General features: G+C 37.2%; 1 pseudogene; it reads left to right on the forward strand.

Annotated features, from left to right (window-relative positions):
• Positions 1-1509: 1509 nt before the first annotated feature.
• The window catches only part of LOC112520052, an 83691-nt pseudogene continuing 73652 nt past the window's right edge, over positions 1510-11548 (forward strand).

An 11548-nucleotide genomic window follows, 5' to 3' on the forward strand; every position in this document is an offset into this window, starting at 1 on the left:
CCACATGAAGCAGATCTAGATTAGCAAATTCTTGATTCGTCCCGGCTACAGCTTGAAAAATAGCCTTGCTGATATTAAATACATCGAACTCTTCAGAAACACAAACCCATGCCCGGAGCTCAAAGTGATCCTTAACCCTCTTTTCATTGTACACAAGCTTGGCAAGAGTGGTTTTGCCAATCCCACCGAGACCAACTACAGACACGATGCTAACATTTTGATTACATGCTTCGTTCCACAACAACCTGTGAAGCAATGCCTCTTTATCCCCTTCCCTACCCATAACTTTGGACACATCAACAAGTGAAGTTTCCTCCAACCTCCTATTTCTTCTGTTTGGCCTTTTAACATTCACATCCAAGCCTAGATTATGTTTCTGATCAAAAAGAGTGTGCAATTTGGTCGTAATCTTATCTAGCTTTGAGCTCATCTTATGACCATAAACAATGGTATGAGGGGTGAAATTAGTACAACAACCTGGGATTAGCTTCCGTAGCTTACCTGTGTTGGTGCTGGAGCTGGCATGAGAATCTTTATTCAATTTGCGGCGGATAGCTTCTGTGGCCAAATCATCGAGTATATCGTCTATTTGGTAAGCCAAATCCTGGAGATTACGCAGCCAGAAATCAATAGCTCTATCTGTTATGTGCTTGTTGGCTGCATCAACAAGTAGAGCTTGGATCTGGAGCAACGTGTTGTTCCACTTGTCCAGCTGGGAATGGATACCTTCAGATCGAGCCAGCTTCAACAAGTCACCTGAGGCTAACTTCTGAAACAACACATCCATGATTGCACCCAGAATGAGTTCAGCCATTGCAAATTATGGAAGGATTGTTTGTTTCAATATTTGTTTGGGGGTTTTGAATTCAAAGTGAGGGAGAGATCGAAATGAGCAGATGAAGCAAAAGGGGTTGACTTGAGCTTTTGTGGTCTCTGGATCTCATCATTCATTCACGACGAAATATATATCATAAATTAATATTTGTCATGTTCACACATCCATGATCCCATGACATCTCATTCAGGTTTCACATTTTACAATATAAATCCTTAAACTTTGATTAAAACTTCATGAAAATAATAACTTGTTGATTATTATATTCATTAAATGTAGTTTAGAGATATAATTTATGGAAACCTTGTAACTATTTTTCAAACTTTATGCAAAACAAACAAATCAATCGTATAATAAAACAAAGAGTAAACCACAAATTTGGTGCTTGTGGTTTGTCGAAAAAAAACATTTCTCGTCCATGTAGTTTTGAGATCACAAGATGGTCACTTTAATTTGAAAAAACGTCTAAATTTGTCCCCTCACAATAACGATCGTTAGAAAGTTCCTTAAATGAGAGGCATTTTGCCATTTTATCAAAAAAAATTGTATTTTACCCAATCAAAATTGATTTTTTGATTTGGTGCCTATGGTTTTTGATTGGGTGAAAAAGGGAAAAGTTTGATAAAAGAACGAAAATGCTCTTAATTTAACATCTCCGTGAGACACATTCACATATGATTATTGGAGTCAAATATGTCGAGAAAACATATACCATTTACAAGAATTCGCCTTCCAACTCTTTGTTTCAATACAACTAAAAAATCACAAGGTGTTTTAGAAATATGATATTAAAGTTGCACTCGATGTGTTTAATGAGATGCCAATCAAGAATATCATGACTTGGAACTATATGATATGTGGCTATGTTAAAATGGGATGATTTCTGATGCCCCCCAAATGTTCGTTGAAATTTCGAGCAAAAAAGTTGTATCTTCGACAACAACGTTAAACTGCTATGCCAAATGTGGGAGTTGGACGATGCCAAGAGCTTTTTTGACGCTATGACTAATAAGAACGTGGTTTGTTGGAACGCTATGCTATCTGGATAAGTCTGGAACCGGCAAATTGAAGACTCGAAGAGGTTGTTTGACAAAATTCCAGAAAAGAATTCAATAGCATTCTAGTGGCTGACGCATCGGTAACTTTCATGATAAAGGCTGGTCACAAAGCTTTTCTCTTTAAAGTTGATTTTGAAAAAAGCTTTTGATTGTATCAATCGGAAGCTTTTGGAAGATTTGATGCTCCAAATGGAGGGTTTGGGAATCGATGGTAAAAAATGGATCAAACTCATGACTTTCATCGGCATCCGTCTCTATTTTGGTCAAGAGTTCACCTACGAGAGAGTTCAACCTTGAACGAGGAGTTAGACAAGGTGATCCCTTTATCACCTTTCCTTTTCCTTATTGGGATGCAAGGGATGAATATTGTTATGGAGGAAGCAAGTTGTATGGGATTGGGTTGGATAACGAACCCATAGAAGAGGGGGCGACAATTATAAATTGTGACTCAGGATTTCTTCCGTTCACGTACTAAGGCCTCCAATTAGAGCTTCGATGGTTTGAGAAGCATCTTGGCATCTGGTTATCCAAAAGCTGAAATCAAGGCTAGACCAGCTGGACAGAAAGCTTATTTCGGTGGGTGGAAGACTCGCGCTAATTAAATTCGTGTTGAACAGTCTAGTATCTCATCTCCTTGTATCGCCTCCAAATAGGCGTCGTGCAAACCTTTGAGAGATTAAGAAGTAAATTCTTTTGGGATGAGGGTAACAGGTCGCATTATCCTTCCCGGGTCCGGTGGGATAGTGTAATTACTGATACTCATTTGAACACTTCTGTTTCATCAATAATAATCAAGTCGAATGAAAACATGTCTTAGGAGCCGTTTACTAAACGCTTACCCGGGTAAGTGCTTACCAAGTCGTGTTACCTTACTGAATGAGTATGACAAGGACCAAGAATCCTACCCGGTAAGAGCAAGGCAAGGACCGAGAGTCTTACCCGATAAGTGAGGGCGATGACTCTTACTGCAGTTAGCGCTTACCGGGTATGTTGGTGAAATTTCATTGAAAACGGTATGTGACAAGTATGTTGGTGATTTTAGTGTCATCAAATATTTTGGTGTAATTGAGATTTACTTGAGATTGATTAACGCGATAAAGAAAAACATATGTAGTTTTGGAGGTCTAGAGTGCACACTTCCAAATGTTGCTCCTATCACATTAGATTGTCTGGCGGGGTTGCAAAAGACTTTGAAATTTCACCAAGTCTTGTGATTTTCAGCTTTCGTTAGCCGTCACTGTAGGTTTGTATAAGGCTGTTGTTGAACAGCTTCAACTGTCGCTGAAAGGGGTCAGCTATCATTGACAGCCACTACAATAAAATTGAGTTTTTAGGACGTCATCACTTTCAAAGCGTCCTATTAGATTACTCTATAGAACTCAATTTATAAGATCAAACAATAAATGGTCCTATCTAAAGGCATTATAAAGAGTCCTATCTAAGATACCTTCTAGCAGCACTAAACAAGCTCCAAATATGTACATTAAGTTTTCATTGTCAATCAGTGTTGTGGTGGAGTGGTTAGGGCCTGGGCAGTTCATAGCGCTGAACCCGGGTTCAAATCCCTCTTCGCACATCTTGTGCAACATTTACTAAAGGGGCATGCTTTAGCCCTGGATGTGCCTGGGATTAGTCGAGCTTCGGCTCGGATACCCTTTCAAAAAAAAAAAAAGTTTTCATGAGCACTTAATGCATATAACTCAATTTAATCTCATGACTAGTTAACTTTCGTACTTAAATTTTCCTATTACAGCACTGTGTTCTAGCCCTGTTTTACCCCACTTAACCTCAAAATTACTCGATGACTTCTAAAGATGAATTAAACTAGACTCAATTACAGGAGTTCTCTTTGATTTTATATGAATTTCGCAACACAGCAGCTGTCAAGATTCAGTTTGACAGCACTGTACAATTTGCCACTGTACTAATCTTTATATGATTTTTCTAAAACGTGGTTAAAACATTGACTTTCAAGTCTCAAAATAGCCATTTATACCATTTCATGCTCGATTCTACACCATATTGTACCAAATCCAAATGTTTATCATAAAATAGCATAATCTTCATAAAAACTTCAGAAATTTAAGCTCTTTCCATCAAAATCATCATTTTGACTACTTTGAAAAGTCAAACATCATACTTTCATCCAATAATTTCAACTAATTCTTGTAATATTATCCATCCTTTTACTAAATAACAAAATATATACCCTAATCTACTCAAAATACTAAGATATTATCAGTTTCACATCAAACCATAACCCTAATCTCCATCAAATGATCCAATACATGAAATAGACAAAGTTAGGAGCTTTATACCTTCAATTTCTTGTTTGATTCACCAAGAATGATGTTAGATCACCACCTATATGTATGAAATCGCATCTCAATAACCCCACCCAGAAGTTCGTAGAAGTGAAATGGGTGAAAATGGGGTTTTGCCTGAATTAAACTCGTTTTGGGTTCAGTTGACCCACCATCCATTTTGACCACTAACACTAAAAAATTCATAATTTTTCGCTCAGACCTCTGTTTTCGATAAGGTTTTCGCCTACGCATTCATTACAAGATAATTTATAACTTACAATAAAAATATTCCAGAAAATACCTCCCAATGAATGCAGTTTTACATATTTGTAGGTGTTATGCTTTCCTTTGTAATTTTGTCGTTTTTGATTTTGAGCTCAGAATCCCATACAATTTTTCTGACACCTCCAACGACTCCTAATAGGTCCAAAACTTAGTTATAAAGCTTAACATCCCATCAACCACCTCTTGTTTGAGTGTTGTGCGCGTAGTTTACCGAAATAGCAACGTAAGTTGTAAAGCTTGCATAAAATGCAATCTACGCGACTTTTTCGACTTCCCCCACTTCTAACACTTCATATTAACTTATTCAAAGGTATTCCAATCTTTACATCACCATTTAGATCATCCGTTCAAGTTTTGGGTAGATTTTTCCCATTTAGGCACTCTAGTTACCTACCCGATATCCATTTAGGCAATGTACTTTGTATTTTGAACCCTCACATCATTTAATTATGTCTTTCGTGAGGTGTTAGCACCAAACTTACCTCCTACATCTCGTTTTAACTATGGGTTCTACTTATAACTCACTAGTACACTTGCCATTTTAGCAGATTCTCTTTTTACACAATTAACACATAAAGTATGTTTTAACATATAATACATATGTAGAATCACTAGTTAAGCATATTTAGAAGGGTGGATGTTATCGGTTTGTTTATAACGATAGATCGCATATCCAATAATTACTGAGGAGACGATCAAAATATGGAATCTTCTGCAACAATGTGTTGTAAGTTTTAATCTTCTGCTTCAGCTGCCTTACACACTACTCTAGGATCTGTTGAACACAAAGAGGCTGCTATTTATGACAATAGAAACAAGGTTGTTGTTATTGTGTTCAGATTTAAGCCAATGCTCTGCAGTTACAGCAGCAGACAATCAACACTCAGAAATTATACACACTTTAGCCCATATGAAACATTTCAAGTTTCAAACACACCAAACACTTTAGCCCTTTATGTATATATCATATGAAATTTTCATATATACAACTGTTTCATATTTTTCTACTTGTTCATCAAATCCACTAATTCAAAGCATCTGTTCAAATAGACTAAACATGTATGATGCAAATAATTAATATGATACAGAGCATCAGTTGACATTTCCTACCAATCTCATAAAATTCTACCCATTGAAAACCATGTTGAAACAAATATTCAAATGCAACTTCAAGTACTAAACAAAATCTAAAATAACCAAATAAAAACCATCTGTTTGTTTACCCGGCATGTTCAAAAATCAAACTATCCTCTGCAACCTGAATCTGATTCTTGATTTGGTCTTCTTCAATAATCTCCGACTGCTCGTTGCTTTTCTCGTGGTGTGTAACACCCTCCCAAGACCCTGGAAGGTGTTGTAGAAAATAGACAACAATAATGCTAAAAACGGAATAAACTAAAAATTTCATCATGAGATACAATGAAAGTCTAATGCCAAACGTTAACTTAAGTTTAAAAGCGGAAGTCTAAACTAAATAACAAGAGTCAATCTACTAGTCCGTCCCATACCGGACTATTTAATATAGCAAATAATAACAAAAGCAGCCTAGTGAACTAGCTAACGAACTACGCCGACTATTTCCCTTCGCTCGTCCCCGCATGAGTGCCTCCTGAGATACACAATATGGGTTAGCTTAACAAAGCTAAGTGAGTTCATGAAATACTAAGACAACATAACATTAAGCATTGTAATAACATATTTGAATTACAACAATTCACCAAGCTTTTGACTGATCACCCATCAATCATGTTAGGACCAAAATAATATGTAAGCAATATCTTGTATTGTATTTGGACTAAGAAAGGAAACATCTGAACTGGAATGTTCGCAAGACCTATCTTCACATCTCTGGACTAGAAGATCTCACTATGTCTAAGTCTTAAAGATTTTCCTATCTCTGAACTGTACTACAAGACTAAGTATAAGTTTTAACTCTGAAGTACAAGTCTTCAGACTGTCTAACTCTAAACTATAAGTCTTAATTCTTAAGTACAAGTCTTCAGACTTTATAACTGTGAACTGTAAGTCTTAACTCTGAAGTATAAGTCTTCAGACTTTATAACTGTGAACTGTAAGTCTTAACTCTAAAGTATAAGTCTTCGGACTTTATAACTCTTAATTATAAGTCTTAACTCTAAAGTATAAGTCTTCAAACTTTCTAACTCTGAACTGTAAGTCTTAACTCTGAAGTATAAGTCTTTAGACTTTCAAACTCTGAACTTTAAGTCTTAACTATGAAGTATAAGACTTTCGAACTCTGAAATGTAAGTTTTAACTTTAAAGTATAAGTCTTAACTCTGAAGTATAAGTCTTTAGAGTTTCTAACTCTGAACTGTAAGTCTTAAGTCTGAAGTATAAGTCTTCAGACTTAATAACTCTGAACTGTAAGTCTTCGGACTTTACAACTCTGAATTGTAAGTCTTAACTCTGAAGTATAAGTCTTTAGAGTTTCTAGCTCTGAACTGTAAGTCTTAACTCTGAAGTATAAGTCTTCAGACTTTCTAACTCTGAACTGTAAGTCTTAACTCTGAAGTATAAGTCTTCAGACTTTATAACTCTGAACTGTAAGTCTTAACACTGAAGTACAAGTCTTTGGAGTTTGTAACTTTGAACTGTAAGTCTCAAGTCTGAAGTATAAGTCTTCATTTATAACTCTGAACTGTAATTCTTAACTCCGAAGTACAAGTGTTCAGAGTTTCTAACTCTGAAGTATAAGTCTTCAGAGTTTCTAACTCTGAACTGTAAGTCTTAAGTCTTAAGTATCAGTACTTTCTAACTCTGGACTATAACTATTGCTGAGTACCACTGGGGCTAAATCGAGTTATTCATGCTAAAAATTATGACATTTGAGTAATATAAATAACAATAGAAATCATATATACAATGGCTAAACGATTTAAACAATTAATGTATAAAAATTAAACTGTGTAAACCGTAACAAAACTAACTATGTATCCTCCCCTTGGGGAAAACGAGTCATGAAAACTCACCTGAGTTGTTGAATAGTTGAGCAACGGTAGAATTCTGTATTTTCCTTTATTCTTTTCTTTCGAACCAAACACCGAAGACCAACGTTCGAGTCTCCAAAACTTTCTGCACCAAGCTTGAATCGATCCTTTCAAAAACCCTTTCTTCTTGCTAGACCCTTGCCAATTTCTCTCGTTTTCTTTTCTTCTTAAACCTCACAGGAACAATGAATAGAAAAATCCTCCCCTTTTCCTTTTCTCCCTTTATCTGGGTCCCCCCAAAAGAGATTTAAACTCTGTTGTTGGAGATAAACTCCACAACCGAATTCCCCCCCAACTTCCAGCGATAAGGGTGAGACTAAGTCTCTCCATGACTCACGTCTCTCACTTGACCTTTTCAACCTCCCTTCCATTACTCTCTTTCTACCATCAATCTTTTTTAGTCCTCGACTTTTACATACTTTACAAACAACCCTTAAAATTGGGGTGTTACATGGTGTGTGTAATACCTCGATGTGTGCATTTTCTTGGGTCTGAGAGAATGATGTGGCTGTTGTCCCGGACGTGCTTCTACTGTTGGTTTCGCTGCAACTTCTACTTACTACTGTTTTGTAAGAAAATTAACATCCAAGACTCAATTACGTGGATAAAATGCAACAAATAAATCAGATTTAGGGGGAAACCGTAAAAGAAAATGAAAAACTGAGGAACACCCTAATAACCATTGATCTGTACAGTATGCACATGTGCATAAGAGTAATTTGTCTATGCACATGTGTAAATGGAAAGATTATATTGTTTCTCTTTTTGGGTTTTGTAAAGAAGGATGGGATGAAGTAAAAACAGGCAGGCAATTATAGGGAGTACAAATGTCCAATGCTTGATCACAGTGTTCCACTTGAAATATGAAAAAGCTTACCCAACAATATTTGATTTTTTTAATAATTTAAAAAGTAATAGGCTTATCCCATAGTTTTTAAATCAACTTTAAAATAATAATAATAATAATCACCATTAATTAAGTGCGGTGTTGATAATCGTTTCCTTCATTGTATCTTGGGAAGTGCTTCACTATAATCTCTAAGCACTATGTTCTATCGAACGGTCGAGGCGAAATTGCTTCAAGGATAGAGAGAACTCGCCTTGAAGCAATAAATAGTAGGTCTCCTCTACACATTTCATTCCTTAAGATTTAGAACCATAAAACCAACAATCTTAAACCAAGTTTCGAGCAAGGATGGCGACAAAGAATCTTCAACAAATGTCGCATGACATCGTGAAGTTGGAAGCTTTGACACAGGAGGCTTCAAAAGGCGGCAAAAGAAGATGCATGATGTTGTTTTAAATTTACAAGGAGGCGATAGACTAAACACGGACTCGCTCTGGACTATGGCCCAGCTACTGGAAATCATCAATATTTTGATTTTTAATAAAATAGAATAAAAATATAATGAATATCAGGTAATGTCAACTTCGAATTTTCAGTAATGATGAGGATTTGTTACGTAAAATGTAACACCTGGATTTTTTCCCTTTTTCCCTACCCTGTTCGCGACAAGAGTTTCGTCTCGTTAGAAGGTACGCGTTATCATGCACCTAATTAGAACTTAAAGCACTTATTTCTTTTAATCCTTCTTTGTAAAGTTTATTTGTGTGTGTGTATATATATATATATATATATATATATATTTTATAAGTCTTTTTAGGAGGAGGGGAGATTTTTTGAATCAGTAGAGTGAGGGGGGGGGGGGGGGGGGGTAGCGGTAGCTTTTGACCTACCCATTTCACTTCACCCTTTCTCTTGAGGTTTCTCCTCTTCCATGGAGGTTCTTAACCTCTATGTAAAAATGTGGAGAATTTTGTTTAGGAGGGGAGGTCAGTAGAAAAGAAAAGGAAAGAAAGGAGAGAAAGAAAGGGAGAAAAGAGGATGGAGATCATCTTCTTCACCTGGTAAAGAGCAGTTTGATCGACGACTGCTGTTTGGGCATGGGAGGAAGAGCCTGTCTTGACTCCCTTTTCGCGGCTTATCCCAGCGCCGGCATCGTCCTGCACCTCCAGCCACACCCGCTCCCACTCCCGCACCTTGGACCACCAGCTGTGCCTGCGACGTGCCACACTAGACAGCCGGCGCTGCCGTGCCATCTCGCACAGCAAACAGCAACCGGCTGTGCTGTTTTTTCTTCGTGTCCTCTGCCCGAACAGCAAACAACAAACAGCATCTGGCCGTGCTGTTTTTCTTCGCGATCATTGCCCAGACAACAGCTGCTGCTGTGCTTCGCCAAACAGCAAACAGCAGGCAGCAGGCGCTGCTCTTTCGGCTTCTTTGCCCAAACAGCAGCCTTGCTGCGGGTTTCTTCGTACCTTCACCGAGCAGCAGACAACAGCAACAAACAGCAGCCGCAGCAGGCGCTGCCCGCGTGTCTCTCGGACCAGCAGCAGCAGCAGCAGGTGGTGCTGCCTGCGTTTTCCGTTGCTTCTCAGGCCACCACCACCAGCAGCAGGCACTGCTGTGCTCCTCGCGTCGCGCCCTTCACGGCGGTGCTGCGTCCATGCCCCTGTGCTGCCGTGGAGTCGAGCCAACAGCCTGCTTCTACCCTCCCTTCCCTTCGGTTTACCAGCTGTTATCCCATACCAGAAATTGTTACCTGCTGAAAATTTAGAACCCTTGTCCACCTACCATCTAATTTCAAGGTTTTAGGATTTCTTCCGAATCCTACAAGGTGAGTCTATTCTACCCCCCATTTATGAGCTTTACAGTAACGGAATTGATGTATTATATTTCTTCGAACTCTAAATAGATGAGATCACTTGCTTAGTTGGAAATGGTGATCACTTTAGGTAAGGATTGAACTTAGGGATCTTGCCTATACTGGGAGGATGAAATTGGGAAAAATACATAATCACTTGGTAAAACACCCATTTCAAATATTGATGGCCTTTAGACATTAACTCCTTATGTTCCACTTTCGGAATCGTATGGTTGGGTGAGAGTACTTCATTGGACTAAGGGTTTATGCAAAGTTTTAGTTATGTATAAATGTGTATATGCTAAAAACATTGTGTTTTGGATATGCCACTTGAATGTAATGGAATTGTAGACATGAATGTTGTTTTATCTTATTCGTGGGAATGATGGTGTAAGTGGTGGTAGGCATTGAGATTATTATGTAATCACCAAATCATTTTCACACTCCCACTTGGAAATAGGCATTGTGATTATTATGTAATTTCCGAGATAAAGAGCGTAAGATCACGACCGACTACATGACTGGTTTAGGTTGATGTCAACGGTATATACCTGTAAGTGATGCTTTATAACGTTGATCTATGACTTACTTTGTGTTCCGTCATAATTAACGGTAAATCGGGTCTCCCCCGTCATTTTTCGGATGTTTTAATTCCACTTCGAGTTATTCAAGTCTTACTGTTCCTATTCCTGTTTAAAGTTACGTCAACTATTTATATATATATATATGTTCCTTTATGGATACGTTAAATTATGTTGTTTGGACTCACTAGGCGTAAGTCTAACTCTCTCTCTCTCTCTCTTGTGATATAACTTGTTTGTCAGGTTCCTTTAATGGTGGGACTAAAATGGGTTGAGGGGAGCGTGGTCTCGTAAAATACTTTTGTGTAGCTAAGCTTTTGGTGTTTTGGAGCATTGCAATTTTTGATGATACGGCATTTTTGTTGGAGACGATAGAAATATCCGTCCTTAATCTAGATATACGATTGTTTAGATTAATAGGTTGTTATTTATCACCTCTTTAATTGTTTGTAAACGCTGTACTATTTCCCCTATATTGGACAATTCATATTAAACTCTAGTTTCCATTTTGTAAAATTTTTGGGTGTTGTTTTTGAGGGTGTTATATAAAATTACTTATAATTCAGGATCACAAGTAAATTGTATGTAAATACGACTTATTAAAGCTTTATTTTTTAGTTCATGTAACTAATTGTAGATAAACATAATCAAATACCGGATAAACATCTTATTTTAAATATAAAAAATTTAAAATATAATAAGATAATTATTGAGTTCTAACAGAATACTTAATTATTATTTTTATAAAAGATTATATTATTAAACTAAAA

The sequence above is a fragment of the Cynara cardunculus genome (assembly GCF_001531365.2).
Source record: "Cynara cardunculus var. scolymus isolate 2C chromosome LG 10, CcrdV1, whole genome shotgun sequence".
Taxonomy (NCBI): domain Eukaryota; kingdom Viridiplantae; phylum Streptophyta; class Magnoliopsida; order Asterales; family Asteraceae; genus Cynara; species Cynara cardunculus.